This window comes from Lepidochelys olivacea (genome assembly GCF_965140295.1).
Source record: "Lepidochelys olivacea isolate rLepOli2 genome assembly, chromosome: 3".
NCBI lineage: Eukaryota > Metazoa > Chordata > Testudines > Cheloniidae > Lepidochelys > Lepidochelys olivacea.
Window position 1 is genome coordinate 193,451,733 of NC_140413.1, and position 16,504 is coordinate 193,468,236.

At 50.4% G+C, this 16,504-nt stretch overlaps 1 protein-coding gene and 1 pseudogene across 7 annotated transcripts in view; both read right to left on the reverse strand.

Moving 5' to 3' along the window:
• The window catches only part of LOC311518419 (butyrophilin subfamily 1 member A1-like), a gene marked incomplete at its 5' end in the record, with an annotated part of 52,433 nt that extends 45,430 nt beyond the window's left edge, over nt 1–7,003 (reverse strand). For 3 of the 6 annotated variants that reach the window (XM_084624226.1, XM_084624225.1, XM_084624222.1), the window contains 2 exons: nt 5,387–5,539; nt 6,312–7,003. The remainder of the gene's footprint in view (nt 1–5,386; nt 5,540–6,311) is intronic. The other 3 variants (XM_084624227.1, XM_084624224.1, XM_084624223.1) reach the window with 2 other exon arrangements.
• A 5,610-nt stretch (nt 7,004–12,613) lies between these two features.
• Nucleotides 12,614–13,359, reverse strand: LOC311517492 (S-phase kinase-associated protein 1 pseudogene; annotated as a pseudogene). The gene has a single exon. The product of its transcript is annotated as an S-phase kinase-associated protein 1 pseudogene (transcript).
• Between the last annotated feature and the right edge of the window lie 3,145 nt (nt 13,360–16,504).

The window sequence follows — 16,504 nt, forward strand, 5'->3', positions numbered from 1 at the left end:
GAGGCAGGTGTGCAGGGTGGTCCTGCACATTGACTGGCCCCCTCTGGAGTCATGTCCCAACTCCAGAGCTGTGCATATGCAGGGAGCCCATTTCCCCTCTTGGAGTTAACCTGTTGCCCTCACCCCCAGGACAGTCCTCTCTCAGCTTCCCTTCCTCCACCCCCTGCCTGGAGGGCTGTGGTTCAGTTTCTCTTGGTTAAGAGAACCTACCATGGCCATGGCCACACTCCAACTCAGCGTCTTTGTTACCAGCAGTGACCTTCCAGCTGCTTTACCTTCTCTGGGGCTTCTCCCACTCCTGGAGAGGGCAAACATGTCTGGCGGTCATCCTTCCCTTCCCTTGTCTCTCCATGCTCAGCTGGGGTTTCAGCTACCACCATGATCAGCTCTGCCTCTACTTCCCCAGTAAGAGTAGGCTGTGTGTCCTGAGCTTAACAGCCTTTCTTGTGTGCTGAAAGCAAGGGGGAAAAAAACCCTCCTTCTCCCTGCCAACCAAGCTATTTGCATTGTCATCCCCACCTCCTTTCTGAGCCTTCTGGCTTGCTTGGTTCGAATCCTCAGCTGGTACAGAAACTGGGACTGAATTTTGTCTCAGAGTGATAGTCATTCCCCAGAATGATATCCTGGAGAACCCCAACTACCCCCACACCCAATCCCTCCTGGGTCTGCACAGGGACCTGAGCCATCACTAGGGCAAATAGCTCCACACCTGGGACTTTAGCCCAGGTCACAGTCCTTCATCACTTGATGGGGTTGCACCACACAGGGTGTGACAAGGGGTCTCTCTGTCCCAGAATCTTTCCACCCCGGATGTCTTTCCATTATCCACCACTTCCACTCCCACTGGGGGTCAGCTGAGTAAACTAGCACATGTATACTGGTGCCTGGAGTGGGAACCCACCCATCCCTGCCCCGAGAAGCTGAAGGGGTGACTGCTTTCCTCCAAATGTTCAGTCACGTAATTCACTCTCCGAGCGTGAGCTACAGGTTGCCTAAGAATACCTAAAAGCAGCATATAGATAAATCACTGATCACACCTCCAGCTGCACCAGGTACTGCACAGGGCACCACATTCTGAAAACAAAGGTAAGAGAAGACTACAACTCCCACGCTGCATCAGGGCCCGCTGTTCAAAACACCACAGTTTTGACATGATGATTGTTTACACGGCTCTCATGCCAGCCCTTCCCTCCTGCAGACTGGGTACGGGATGGGAGTAAAGGGAAGTCTTTAACCAGCAACCCAAACCCATTCCTTACCTAGGCCTGCAGCAGAGCCAAGGTGACATGAGAGGCATCCATGGAAACAGCAGAGCTCTCCCTTTTAAAAATGATGGAGCCATGGCCCCTTCATTGCTGTGCCCCTGGGCCCCACAAGCATTGCCCCACCTGCTGGCCAGTCAAGGTAATACATAGAGTGGGTTTCCTATAGAAGAGCAGTGACACCCAGTGGCCAGCAGGGGCAGTGCCAGCCCCTCCCTAGTGCAGGGGGTGGGCTGAAGTGGGCTAGAGTTGTGGGGGCTGTGCCCGCCCCCTGCCCCCCCCACCTGTCTCCATGGCCCTGGTCCCTGCTCCTCAGTTTAGTGCTAGCACCGCCTCCTTCCCCCCACCCCCTGTCCAGGTTGGAGGCCGGAAGCTGGAGCTGGACAGTGCGGGGCAGCTGCTGTGCTGGCTGGTACTCACACCACCTTCCCCCCAGCATTCTGACTCCCAGGACCCAGCATGATTCTCTTCCACCCCTCCCCATCCTCCCATATTGCAAGCTCCTAAAACCAAGCAAAATTAGCAGATGATACAGAACTACTCAAGATAGTTAAGTCCCAGGCAGACTGTGAAAAGCTACAAAAGGATCTCACAAATCTAGGTGACTGGACAACAAAATGGCCGATGAAATTCAATGTTGATAAATGCAAAGTAATGCACATTGGAAAACATAACCCCAACTATACATATAAAACGATGGGGTCTAAATTAGCTCTTACCACTCAAGAAAGAGATCTTGGAGTCATTGTGAAGAGTTCTCTGAAAACATCCACTCAATGTGCAGCGGCAATCAAAAAAGTGAACAAAATGTTAGGCATCATTAAGAAAGGGATAGATAATAAGACAGAAAATATCATATTGCCTCTATATAACTCCATGGTATGCCCACATCTTGAATACTGCATGCAGATGGGGTCACCCCATCTCAAGAAAAGATATATTGGAATTGGAAAAGGTTCAGAAAAGGGCAACAAAAGGATTAGGGGTATGTAATGGTTTCCGTATGAGGAGAAATTAACTTTTCAGTTTGGAAAAGAGACAACTAAGGGGGAATATGATTGAGGTCTATAAAATAATGACGTGTGTGGAGAAAGTAAATAAGAAGGATTATTTACTCCTTCTCATAACACAAGAACTAGGGGTTACCAAATGAAATTAATAGGCAGCAGGTTTAAAACAAGCAAAAGGAAGTATTTCTTCATACAACGCACAGTCAACCTGCGGAACTCTTTACCAGAGGATGTCGTGAAGGCCAAGACTATAACAGAGTTCAAAAAATAACTAGATAAATTCATGGAGGATAGGTCCATCAATGGCTATTAGCCAGAATGGGCAGGGATGGTGTCCGTAGCCTCTGTTTGCCAGAAGCTGGGAATGAGCGACAGGGAATGGATCACTTCATAGAATCACAGAACTGGAAGGGACCTCAAAAAGTCATCTAGTCCAGTCCCCTGCACTCAAGGCAGGATTAAGTATTATCTAGACCATCCCTGACAGGTGTTTATCCATCTTGCTCTTAAAAATCCCTAGTGATGGAGATTCTACAACCTCCCGAGGCAATTTATTCCAGTGCTTAACCACTCTGACAGTTAGGAAGTTTTTCCTAATATCCAACCTAAACCACCCTTGCTGCAATTTAAGCCCATTGCTTCTTGTCCTATCCTCAGAGGTTAAGAACAACAATTTTTCTCCCTCCTCCTTGTAACAACCTTTTATGTACTTGAAAACTGTTCTCATGTTCCCTCTCAGTCTTCTCTTCTCCACAATAAACAAACCCATTTTTTTCAGGTCTTCCCTCATAGGTCATGTTTTCTAGACCTTTAATCATTTTTGTTGCTCTTCTCTGGATTTTCTCCAATTTGTCCACATCTGTCCTGAAATGTGGCGCTCAAAACTGGACACAATACTCCAGCTGAAGCCCAATCAGCGCGGAGTAGAGAGGAAGAATTACTTCTTGTGTCTTGCCTACAATACTCCTGCTAATATATCCCAGAATGATGTTTGCTTTTTTTTTGCAACAGCATTACACTGTAGACTCATATTTAACTTGTGATCCACTTTGACCCCCAGATCCCTTTCTGCAGTACTCATTCCTTGGCAGTCATTTCCCATTTTGTATGTGTGCAACTGATGGTTCCTTCCTAAGTGGAGTACTTTGCATTCGTCCTTATTGAATTTCATCCTGTTTACTTGAGACAATTTCTCCAGTTTGTCCAGATCATTTTGAATTTTAATCCTATCCTCCAATGAACTTGCAACCCCTCCTAGCTTGGCATCAGTTGCAAACTTTATGAGTGTGCTCTCTATGCCATTATCTAAATCATTGATGAAGATATTGAACAGAACCAGAACCGATCCCTGTAGGACCCCACTCATTATGCCCATCCCACATGACCGTGAACCACAGATGACTACTCTCTGGAATCAATTTTCCAACCAGTTATGCACCCACCTTATAGTAGCTTCATCTAGGTTGTATTTCCCAAGTTTGTTTTTGAGAAGGTCATGCGAGACAGTATCAAAAGCCTTACTAAAGTCAAGATATACCACATCTACCACTTCCCCCCCATCCACAAGGTTTCTTACCCTGTCAGAGAAAGCTGGTTTGACACGATTTGTTCTTGACAAGTTTATGCTGACTTATTTTTCACCTTATCATCTTCTAGATGTTTGTAAATTGATTAATTATTTGCTCCATTTTCTTTCTGGGTACAGAAGCTAAGCTGACTGGTCTTTAATTCTTCGGGTTGTCCTTATTTCCCTTTTTATAGATGGGCACTATATTTGCCCTTTTCCAGTCTTCTGAAACGTCTCCTGTGTTCCATGACTTTTCAAAGATAATTGCTAATGGCTCTGATATCTCCTCAGTCAGCTCCTTGAGTATTCTAGGATGCATTTCATCAGGCCCTGGTGATTTGAAGACATCTAATTTGTCTAAGTAATTTTTGACTTGTTCTTTCCCTATTTTAGACTCTGATCCTACCTCATTTTCATTGGCATTCAATATGTTATACGTCCAATCACCACCAACCTTCTTGGTGAAAACTGAAGTCATTAAGCATCTCTGCCATTTCCACATTTTCTTTTATGGTCTTTCCCCCCTCATTAACAGGCCTACTCTGTCCTTGGTCTTCCTCTGTCTTCTAATGTATTGGTAGAATGTTTTCTTGTTTCCTTTTATGTCCCTCATTAGTTTGATCTCATTTTGTGCCCTGACTTTTCTAATTTTGTCCCTACATATTTATGTTATTTGTTTATATTCATCCTTTGTAATTTGACCGAGTTTCCACTTTTTGTGGGACTCTTTTTTGAGTTTTAGATCATTGAAGTTCTCCTGGCTAAGCCAGGGCCGTCTCTTGCCATACTTCCTATCTTTCCTACACAGTGGGATAATTTGCTTTTGTGCCCTTAATAATGTCTCTTTGAAAAACTGCCAACTGTCTTCAGTTGTTTTTCCCCTTAGACTTGCTTCCCATGGGATTTTACCTACCAACTCCCTGAGTTTGCTAATATCTGCCTTCTTGAAATCCATTGTCTTTCTTGTGTTGTTCTCCCTCCTACCATTCCTTAGAATCATGAATGCTACCATTTCATGATCACTTTCACCCAAGTTGCCTTCCACTTTCAAATTCTCAACCAGTTCCTCCCTATTTGTCAAAATCAAATCTAAAACAGCCTCCCCCTAGTAGCTTTCTCCATCTTCTGAAATAAAAAAAAATGTCTCCAATACATTCCAAGAACTTGTTGGATAATCTGTGCCCTGCTGTGTTATTTTCCCAACAGATGTCTGGGTAGTTGAAGTCCCCCATCACCACCAAGTCCTGTGCTTTGGATGATTTTGTTGTTTAAAAAAAGCCTCATTCACCCCTTCTTCCTGGTTTGGTGGTCTGTAGTAGACCACTACCATGACATCACCCTTATTTTTTACCCCTTTTATCCTTACCCAGAGACTTTCAACAAGTCTCTCTTATTTCTATCTCAACCTCACTCCAAGTGTATACATTTTTAATATATAAGGCAACACCTCCTCCCTTTTTTCCCTGCCTGTTCTTCCTAAGCAAGCAGTATCCTTCTATACCAATATTGCAGTCATGCATATTATCCCACCAAGCCTCTATAATTACCTTGATGATTACCTGTTGTGTTCATTCCCTCTGGGGCACCTGGCATTGGCCACTGTTGGAAGACAGGATACTGGGCTAGATGGACCTTTGGTCTGACCCAGTATGGCCATTCTTATGTTCTTAAGCCTGTCGGGATGCACACCTGCCCACGTCCTATGAAGGGAGACAGGACAAGGGCAGACAGGGAGAGTGTGTGTTGACCAACACAATAGAGAAGAGACGGTGGGGGGAAATAGGAAATTAACTCAGAGCTGGTGGATACTTTCCTGGATCCAGACCTCTGCTGGGGAAGACACATTACTACTATCTGTCTCCATTGGGAAGTTATCTCCACCTGCACCTCAGCTGATCAGGAACCATTTCTTAGAAACCCAGGCTGTAGCAGGGTTACTGGCCTCCAAAGCACCCTCTTGTGACCTGGGGTAAATCTGCACAGCACTGCCTCAGTTTCCCTTTTTTGCTCAGGGCCCTTTACAAGTCCTCACAAATTAGATAAATAATAAAAGCATTCCCCTTCTAGGGTCCATTTTAATAAATCCTGCAACTTCTCCACCTCAGTACCAAGCTGAGCACAGACCTTCAGCCCTGACTGCATGCCTTTCCTGCAGAACTGAAACACACTCCTCTTCCCTTGAGTCAAGAGTCCCCAGCCCTCCTTCCCGGAGCTGGCTTCAGTTCAGTCTCTGTCCTGGTATCTGGAGCCCCAGCTCTCCTGAGAGAGGGCTTCTCTTCCTTCCCTCCCTGCAAGAGCCAGTTTTGCTCCTTACAGCACACCCCTGCAGCTACTTCCTCGCTACAGCTACAGCTTCTCAGGCATGCGCCCTGCCTGAGGCCCACTTAGCTAAAGTTAGGCTCCCACCTGAGTTCCCTTCCCCAGGGTCAGTTTCCATATGATTCCACATAAGGAGGATTATTGGCCACATACTTTCAGATTTACGATGAAACAAGGGCTTTTCTGTCCTTATGGAGCACCTCTATGCTTTGCCCGAGGGAGAAGGCTCTCGAAAAAGAAAAGCAAACAGGGTGAGGCAGGGAAGTAGCTTCCTACTCCGTAAAGCCTGCATCACACACACACGCCCCCCCGCTAGTAAAGGGCTGTTAGAAAGAGTTCTCCGTCTCCCAGCGTGTAACCACCCGGGGATGACAACCCACGCCTGCCTTTGAGCCGGTGAAGGCAAAGCCCCGCAGAGCAGCCAGGCATCCTGCTGGTGCCGACACTGGACCCCAATCCCCCGCCCGCCTTCGATGGCTGCTTGTCGTGGTGCCCTTAGGAGCCCCAACCCCTAACACAAGCGCCCGGACGCTGGTTTGTGCCGCCGACTTTGTGGTGGGAGATTCCCCGGGGCTCTGGCTCGGAGGGCAGCCGCGTGGCCTTTACCTGCCCGGGCCCCCCGAGGGCCTGGCCGGGCTGGGGCAAACCCTGGTGCACGCGAGCAGGCCAGCCCCTGGGGAACGGGCAGTACAGCCACACGGGGCCGGGCCGCAGCTGGAGGCGGGGGGGGGGGTCTAGGGCGACCCTCGGGCCCCGCCTGGACGACGCCGACCCCACAAGAGCGGCAAACGCAGCTCGCAGCGGGGCGTGCGGCTGGAGGTGATGTTGCCCCAGCGATCTCGCTATTAGAGTCCAACCTGCAGCTGGGACCGGAAGCTAGGTTGCCCCGGTGCGCCAATATTAGAGTCCCACTGTGCCCGGGGACCGGAAGTGACACCTCTCAGTCCCCCCCCAAAGGGATTCCCAACGGGAACAGTGGGCGGAGGTTGCCCCGCTTCCATAGAGGGGAGATGGGGAGCTAGTGGAGAAGGGCGGGGCTGGCGGCATTGAGACTGGGGGCACTGAGGAGGGGCAGCGGTGTGGGGGTCCCGGCTGCAGTGCAGCCAGCTGGAGCCTGCACCCGCGCGGCGCCCTGGGGCTGGTGCAGAGCGGCCCGCGGGGGGGGGGGCCCTTCCCAGCGTCACGGCAGCTTCCGCGTCCGGCCTCGCACCACCGGCGCCTCGCTCTAGAAATGGGAAGGCGGGGCGGGCCGGGCAGCTGCTGATGGGAGTTGGAGGCAGGGGAGACACTACATCTCCCATGGTGCTACGGGGCCCGCAGTGGCTGAAGGGAGATGGAGGCAAGGAAGACACTACATCTCCCATGGTGCTACGGGGCCCGCAGTGGCTGATGGGAGATGGAGGCAAGGGAGACACTACATCTCCCATGGTGCTTCGGGGCCCGCAGTGGCTGATGGGAGATGGAGGCAGGGGAGACACTACATCTCCCATGGTGCTACGGGGCCCGCAGTGGCTGATGGGAGATGGAGGCAGGGGAGACACTACATCTCCCATGATGCATTGCCTCACTCCCCTCTCCCCGCCCCCTCCCCCGCCACTGCTTCTTATTGCAGGGGCAGCCTCACCCAGTTACTGAGCTTATGGCCCCTCCCCGGCCCAGAGCCCCCCGCCCCCCTAGGGTTTGCAGGTGGGGTGCCCTGGGAGGTTGGGGTCAGGGGAAGATGGGAGGGTTGGCAGGTGCAAGGGGGCTGGGGAGCAACCAGGCGGTGAAGGTGGCCACTCACATGGTCCCAGAATGCCGAGAGACGGGGCGGGGAGGTAATACCTGTTATTGGAACAACTTCTCTTGGGGCGAGAGACAAGCTTTTGAGCCAGGCAGGGCGGGGAAAGGTGCTCAGAGCATCGCAGCTAAATACAAGGTGGAGTCCTCTGCCCAGAACAGCAGCCATTCCAGAGCTTCTGGGGACAGCGTGGGCCCATCCACACCCAAATGACCAGCCCTAGTGCCTAACCCAGAGGTGGTGCCTCTTAGCACAAGGCCTCCAGTGGTCACTGCTCCGCTGGGGGTGGTACACACAGGGCACTGCCTGGCCTAGCCACCAGGGGGCACTGCCGCAATGGTTGTCGGAGGAGGCAATTCACACAGGCCACTGCCCTACCTGGCCACCAAAGGTCACAAAGCATGCACTGTCTTATCTACCAGGGGTCACTACGGCAATGGTGGGGTGGGAATACCTGCAGGACTCTGCCGTTCCTGGCCACCAGGGGGCGCTGCCACAAAGGTGTGGGCAGATACATTTAGGGCTCTGCCACGCGATGCCACTTGGGGGAAGGGCTGTCCTCCAATTGATGGAGATACCCAGAGGGCAGTGCCCCAGCTAGCCAGCAGAGGTCACGATCTCTGTGTGTGGGGGGGGGGGAATAACCAGAGGGCACTGCCTCACTTAGCCGCCCCGGGTCACTGTCCAAATGGGGGAGAAACACGCAGTGCCCTGCCCCAGCTGGCCAGCAATGGTCACTGCCTCATTTGGGGACATGTACACAGGGTACTGCCCCATTCTGGCACCAGTGGACAAGTCCCCGTTGCAGAGCAGTGATATGCACTGGGAACAAGGGTCACTGCCACAATGGGGTTGGAATAGACCCAGGGTACTGCCTGACCTGGCCACCAGGGCTCACTGCCACTATGGTGGGGGTGGGTCACACAAGTAATTGCCCTCAGTGGCTACCAGGAGTCGCTGCAGAAATGATGGGGTGTGGGTGGGGGTAATACATACAGGGTATTGCCCCATCTGGCCACCAGGGGTCACTGCTCCAACAGGGAGGCACCTCCAGGGCACTCCCTTGCCTGGCCAGCAGGGGTCACAGTGGTTGTGGTTCTTAGCATATGCAACCTGCCGCAAGTGGCGTGTGACCAGGATTCATCACTGAATTTGGTCCGGCGGTTGGATCATTAGATTCCCTGGCCTGGGCTGGGCACTCACGGGGTGTGTGACATGCATGCTGATCTATGCCCTGCAGTGGGGGCGGTGGGGATGCACATAGGACACTCCCACACCTGGACACCACATGGAGATATACAAAGGGCACTATCCCACCTGGCCAGCAAGGGTCACTGTCCCAGTGGGAGAGATATTCACCATGCACTGCCCAACCTGGTCACCAGGGGACACACGCCCGCTGAGTGTGGTGGAGCATGTCCATGTGTTATTCTGCACTTTAAGAAACAAGCCCAATGTCACAGATTAATTTTATTTACATTTGTGACAAAGAAGTTACAACCTCCACCTTGCCATGCACCTGCCCTAAGCTGGCGCAGTGTCCCTGAGCAAAGCAGCTGCCCCAGAACAGAGAGACTCAAAGGGGAAGGAGCTTTAATGGGCAGCATTGAGACGCTGCTTAGAGACCCTGGTGAGGGGCACACGCAGCATTCATACAAAATTTTATGCAAACTCCCCGCTTCATCACACATATGAGTTAAAAGAAAAGGAGGACTTGTGGCACCTTAGAGACTAACCAATTTATTTGAGCATGAGCTTTCATGAGCCACAGCTCACTGCATCGGGTGCATTCCGATGAAGTGAGCTGTAGCTTACAAAAGCTTATGTTCAAATAAATTGGTTAGTCTCTAAGGTGCCACAAGTCCTCCTTTTCTTTTTGCAAATACAGACTAACAGGGCTGCTACTCTGAAACATATGAGTTGTAACCAGAGTCCATGGAGGACAAGTGTGGAAAGAAAGAACACGCAGAAAATTGGCATTTCAGCACACACAGGTGAAAAGAAACAGCACAAAGTCTCCTTCCCCCACTCGACTCCCTGCCTCCTTGCTCTCAGCAAGAAAGAACTGGAACTAGGGTTCATGCTCAGGAAAACGGTGCACATCCCTGAAGGCAGTGCCAAAGCAAGCAGCAGTGCAGAAGTATCTGCCTAACATTTGAACTTTGCATTGGAAGGCCTGGCTACAAGGGGGGGCTAAGGCATATTTTGGGGTGGATATAACTCATGTGCGTTTCCCACAGGGCAGCAGTGACACCTGGTGGCCATTTATGGTAATGCACAGAGTGTTTCCCCTGGAGCAGCAGTGACATTTGCACTGGCATGGGTGGGTATGGGGGAGGGGCTAGCCAAATTTGGGGGTATTTATAAGCCACTGCACAACCTCTCCCACCACCATCCCTGATCTTACTGAGAGTAACAGCCCTCTGCTCTCATCTGACATTCCCTGGCATCTGTCTCAAAGACAGGCTGTCCTACGTCTTGGTCTCAGGCCAGAGCTGAAATTATTCTCTATCCATTCTCCCTTGCAGAAAATAAAACCCACAAAGACCAAATTCGTGGCAGAAACTTCAATGGTATGTGTCTCTGGTGCTTGCTATTCCAGAAGGACTTTTCCTACATCTCCCCAAAGCAGTCATGGCTACTCCCCCGCACAAAATCATCACCCCACACAGCAGTCTATTGTCCTTTTCCCTCGCCTTCACCCCACTGGGGTTTGCCCTACCCAGAATGCTCATGTCCTCTGAAGCAAGCAAAAGGCAGTAGAGAGGAGGATGAGAATGCCGTGACCAGGGAATATCACCCAGTGATGTGGGAGGAATAAATTTAGGACTGAGCAGCTCTGCTTGCATCCAAGTTGGACAAGTTAACTACTGAGACAGGGCTGCAAAGACTGTTGTCTATGGAGAGAATTTATGTTAGTCTGGGATGGTCTTGAGGAACAGCTTTTGCCTCTAAATGGGGCACCATGACCTGGGGGGAGCCCATTCAGCCCTGTCAAGGAGTTGTAGCCGGTGATGGAGTCTTCTTGAAGTATGGTAGCTTCCTGAAAAGCAAATTTCCATTTGCTCTTACTCCACAGCTCACTGTCTGACTTCTATCCTCTGGGATGGGCTCAAGATGGCTGCTGCTTCTCTTGATCTCTGCCAGAGGCTGGCCATTCTCTCATCTACACAATGTCATGAGGAACTGAGACGAGAGAGAGAGAACACTTGTACCCTAGGCCACCACTGGTGCAGGGAAGACAGACACACAAAATTGTCTCCTGGCTACTGCTCCTTGGAGCCCCCTTTTCTATTTCCCTCCAGCCTACCCAGTGCCTGAAATGGTCAGAACTGAAAAGGAAGTATAGCTCCCGTGGGTCTCTCCACACCGTGAAGTGAGAGAGACCCAGGCCTACCCGGGATGCTCTGGTCCTCTGAAGAAAGGGATGATGGAGTATGCACATCAAGAACAATGTGGTGTCCAATGATTCACATCCAGTGATGTGAAGGATAGACCAGCAATAACCGAGCATCTCTAGTTGCACTCAGGCCTCCCTTCTTCATATTTAGTCCTGGGGAAGCTGGGGTAGGGGACAAGCCCAGACAATTACAAGCCAAAGGCAGAGCTCCTCCTTCCACAGAATGGGTCCTGCAGAAATAAGAAGCATCTCACTGCTCTCAGGGAGGGACCTTGCTACTCAGACACTGGATAGAGAGACATAATTTTTTCCAAAATTGACACCTGCTCTTCCTTTGTCCTTGTCACCACCAGACAGGACTTGAGAGCTACTCAGTGCCAATCCCCACCCCACCCCCACCCCGTTTCTTCCACTATCCATGGCACCAGTTAGTGCAGCAGCCGCCCTGCCCTATCCAGCTCAGCTCTGCCTTCTGGCCTCTGACCTGGGCACTACATTACACAATGTTACTGTTCCCACAGTGCCAGGCTCCAGCTGTACTTACCTTTGTGTCCTTGGGACCTTCTAAGTCCTGAAATCAGCCCAGAGAGAAAGAAGTGAAAATTCCTGTGGGAGATTCATGCTGAGCCACATTCAATGCAACATTAAGGCCATTAACTACCCTACAGACATCTGCCGCATGGCTGTGTCTGTCGAGGGGCTGACGGGGTGTGATCTCAGATGGACAGAGCTGTGCCAGGAAAAGTGCCTAGTGGAGACACAGTTATACCAACAACTCTGTGCTTTTACTGTTTTAGCTTGTTTCACTGGTGGGGGTGGGGATTTACAAAGTGCCTAAATGCCTTTTGAAAATGAGACCTAGGTGCCTAAATCCACTAGGCATTGCTATGCTGAGCGCAGCAGCACCTAAATACCTTTACAATCTGGGCCCACATGACTTGCCCAATAACCCGATTTTATAGGGACAGTCCCGATTTTTGGGTCTTTTTCTTATATAGGCTCCTATTACCCCCACCTCCTGTCCCGATTTTTCACATTTGCTGTCTGGTCATCCTACCCAAGGGAGTCCTCAGTGGCACAAGGAACTGAACGCAGATCTCCCATATTAGCATCCTACCCCTGGGCCAGCCTTCCTCTGCAAGGCATGCTCTCAGCTCTCTCGAGCTGTGCTGGCATCCCCAGTGAGGGCTAGGTGACAGGGTCAGGCCAGACGGCTACAGGAGAGTGGTTTTCTTTGTTTTTTGTTTTTTTTTTCACACTTAGTTCAGTTTTATTCATTGCTGAGTAGAGTAAAAAGACATCTGATTACACTGGTAAAAACTCAACCATAGGATTTAAATCTGTACTCAAAAAAACACTACAAATGTAAAGGGAACAATATCCTGCTAATACAACTTCATTTGCTGCTGCATTTGTCTAATGTTAACAATTATAAACAGAGCAGTGCAACTAGGATTTGGAACGATCCTTACAGTGTTAGAGTGTCAGGCACAAAACTTCACTTCTCTTCACACCACTGGTTCTCTTTGCGTACCTGTGCTTCTTCCTCTTCAGTGAAGTCATTCTTGATATTGAAGGTCTTGCGAATTTCCTCTGGAGTTTTCCCCTTAATCATATTTGCAACAGTCTTGCATGTGACATCGAGCAAACCTTTAATGTCTAAGTAATTTGCAGCCAGGATAAGTTCAAAAAGTGTTCCTTGGTCTACTTTCAGGAATTCTTGGTCCCATACAGGGAAGTCATCTGTTCATTTTTCCTTGTTCTCATCGTCCTCAGGGGGAGGTGGATCATCCTTGTGGTGGGTGCACTTTGGATCACCTTTTTTAATATAGCTGCATTAACATTTGAAAGAGGGGCTGGGTCATCATCTCCTTCATCATCCATTCCCAGATCTTCCAACATAGTAGTTACAGATTGCTTTGCAATTTCAACGTCAACTTCAAAAATTTCTCCATCTGAACTCCGCAGTTTAATGGAAGGCATCACGAGACGGCACCCAGCTCCACGTCCCTCCGCGCTGACCGAGACCCGGTGGTGTTAAAAGGCAGATATATTAGTCCCCGATTAAGCAGGTCCATTTTCCCTGGGTAAGGTAATAGGGGCAGTTCCAGAATAAGAAGGAACTTGATGGAATCAATTAGGGCAGGCTGGCTAATCAGGGCACCTGAGTTTAAAAAGGACCTCACTCCAGTTTGTGGCGTGCGTGCGAGGAGCTGGGAGCAAGAGGCACTAGTTGCTGAGAGTGAGACGGCGTACTGCTGGAGGACTGAGGAGTACAAGCATTATCAGACACCAGGAGGAAGATCCTGTGGTGAGGATAAAGAAGGTGTTGGGAGGAGGCCATGGGGAAATAGCCCAGGGAGTTGTAGCTGTCACGCAGCAGTTCCAGGAGGCACTCTAGACAGCTGCAGTCCACAGGGCCCTGGGCTGGAACCCGGAGTAGAGGGTGGGCCTGGGTTCCCCCCAAACCTCCCAACTCCTGATCAGACACAGGAGGAGTTGACCTGGGCTGTGGGTTCCACCAGAGGTGAAGGTCTCTAGGCTGTTCCCTGACCCACATGGTGGATCAGCAGAGACTGCGGGGATTGTTCTCCTTTTTTCCCATGCTGGCCAGTGATGAGGTTAGCTGAGTGAATGGCAGGTTTAAGCCACTAACAAAAGTGGCCAAACTGAGGGCTGTCATGAATCTCTGAGGAGAGCAAATCCGCCAATAAGCGCAGGACCCACCAAAGCAGAGGAGGAACTTAGTCACAGCTGGTATTATCTGGACACCACACTGCGCCTCCTGGACGGTGCGGGCGCTGCAGACTTCACACCACCATGACTATTTCACACAGCGTTCAGAATGCTGAGTTGTGTACCAGGAGGCCAGCGGCTCAAAGGGAGCTACAAAACCTCCCAAACAACCTCAAAGAAGTGTTCTAGACACAGAAATGTCACAGCTCTGAAGTCTGATATCCGAAGCCCTTGCTGGGCTAGTCCATTGGCACGTTCCCCTTTCCAGGGCTAACCAGATCATCTAGGGTCATGAGATTTTGCACCTTAAACTTGGTTCTTGCCTGTGTCATTAAGGGTAGGAGAGACAGATTCCACATTCCTCTGCAGCCTCCAAGCCTCACACTCTCTATCAGCTTTCCCCTCTCACTTCTGGGAGGCGTGTCACAGCTGGGGGACGGAGGCACAGCCTACATTAAGTGACTTGGCTAAGGTCAGTGAGGATGTCTGAGCCTGAGCTGGGACTTAAAGCTGGGATTCCTAAGCACCAGGCCAGTGCTCTGTCTGCTAGCCCATCCTGCCTGTCCCAAGGGGCAGAGGAAGAAATGTTTCCATGGCAGGTTGATTTAACAAATACATTTTCTCAAAGGGTTAGAAAAGCTGGCCTGGTGATAGATAAAGACAATGAATGAGCTCCATCTCCTCACAAGCTGTGTTGCCAAAGTGATGAACTTTAGCTGGTGTTGGGTTACAAATCACTTTAGTATTAAATGCGGGGGCAGTGAAATGTTGCTACTCTTATTGTATGAGTAAAGGGCAGCAGAGCTGTACTTAGCATGTCCTGACTGACGGGGTCACCCTCAAATGAACAGAACTCACTAAGCCAGGAGCTCAAATGCCAGACCTCTGTGAAGGGAAGAGGTGATGGGGGGCAAGTGTCCCTGCCAGGAGGTGGGGGTGCTACCTGAGAGTCCTGGGCATGGTTTAACCTGCTTCTCCCCCGTGTTCAAAGCTCGAGTTAATTAAAGTTCTAGTCGAAGTCTTTTGTGTTGTTAAGTGATCACTAGAACTGGAGTCACTTGTTGTGGGACAGCATTTCTGTCCAGCCTGCTTCAGCAGGGTGGGGACGTTCCCTCCCTGAGAGCTGGGTAGAACCTCAAGAGACTGACCTGCAGGGGTTACGGCAGAGCAGCAGGTGGCCGTAGAAGGCGAAAGCGTGCAGCAAGGCAGCCAGGGGAATGGAGCTGATGGAGTGGCCAGCGGAGAAGCGGGCGGGGTGGCGATGCCAGAGTAAGTGCATAGAGCATGGAGCAAGCAAGGTGCCTTCCTCCCTCCCCCCCCCCGCCAGGTGGGAGGTGAACTCACACAGATGCACCTCTGAACTCTGGGGCCTCTCTGACCAAGGAAGGACAACCACTGTGGGTGGGGTGTGGTGAGGGAGCAGAGAGGGACATAGTAAAGGATCCTTTGGTTGTTGAACTCAAGAACCTGAGGCAAAAGACACTGCCCAGCATAGTCTGGGGTGGGGCTTTTGCTCATGGTTGAATCCTGCTTGTGGCGTTTTCCCTAATTAATGCTGAGTGACTTCCCTCCTTTCATTAAAAGTTTCTTTTCTACACTCAGACTCTGTGCTTGCAAGTAGGGCAGTATTGCATCTTAGAGGCACCTAGGGGTGGTGTGTAATTTTCCCAGGTTACTGGGTGGGGATTGAGCTAGTTCTGTGTTGTATAGTTGAAGAGGAACCCCTAGATATTGAACCTGGCCCTGGTTGCTGCCGACTCCACCTGGCAGAAGGGTTACATGATGTTTTACCCAAAGCATTACGCTAATATAATGGGTTATAAAGAGAGCATGTTGCCTAGTGGATAGAGCAGTAGACAGGGAATCAGGGCAGCCTTGGTTCTAGTCCGGTCACTGGACTTTTGTAAGTCACGCCCTATCTGTGCCTTGGTTTCCCCATCTGTAAAATGGCAGTAATGATACTGATCTCCTCTGTTAAGCACATTGAGATCTACTGCTGATAAGCTCTGATCCCGGTAGCTTGTTCCCTTGGTGACAGATAACTGGGTGTTCCTCTGCATCCCCAGTTCCAGGCATCCATTCTCCTCAGCTGTAAAATGGGTACCCTGCTGCTTATGTTTTCCTGTCTAGAAACTCCCCCCCACCCCCGGAGACTAACACTCAATCTAGTGAAAAAATCTAGTGAAGGTGGAAAAACCCCAAGGTCTTGTCAATCTGAGCTAGGACAAAATTCCTTCCCAACCCCTAATCTGGTGATCAGTCTGAGCCTGAGCATGTGAGAAGGACCCACCAGCCAGGCATCTAGACAGAGGATTCTCTGTATCACCTCAAAGCACTGGTCAACCCAATTTAGTGTCCCATCTCCAGCTGTTGTCCATCCCTGAACTTCAAAGGAAAGCAAAAAACGAACACACAAAAAATCCCAGAATA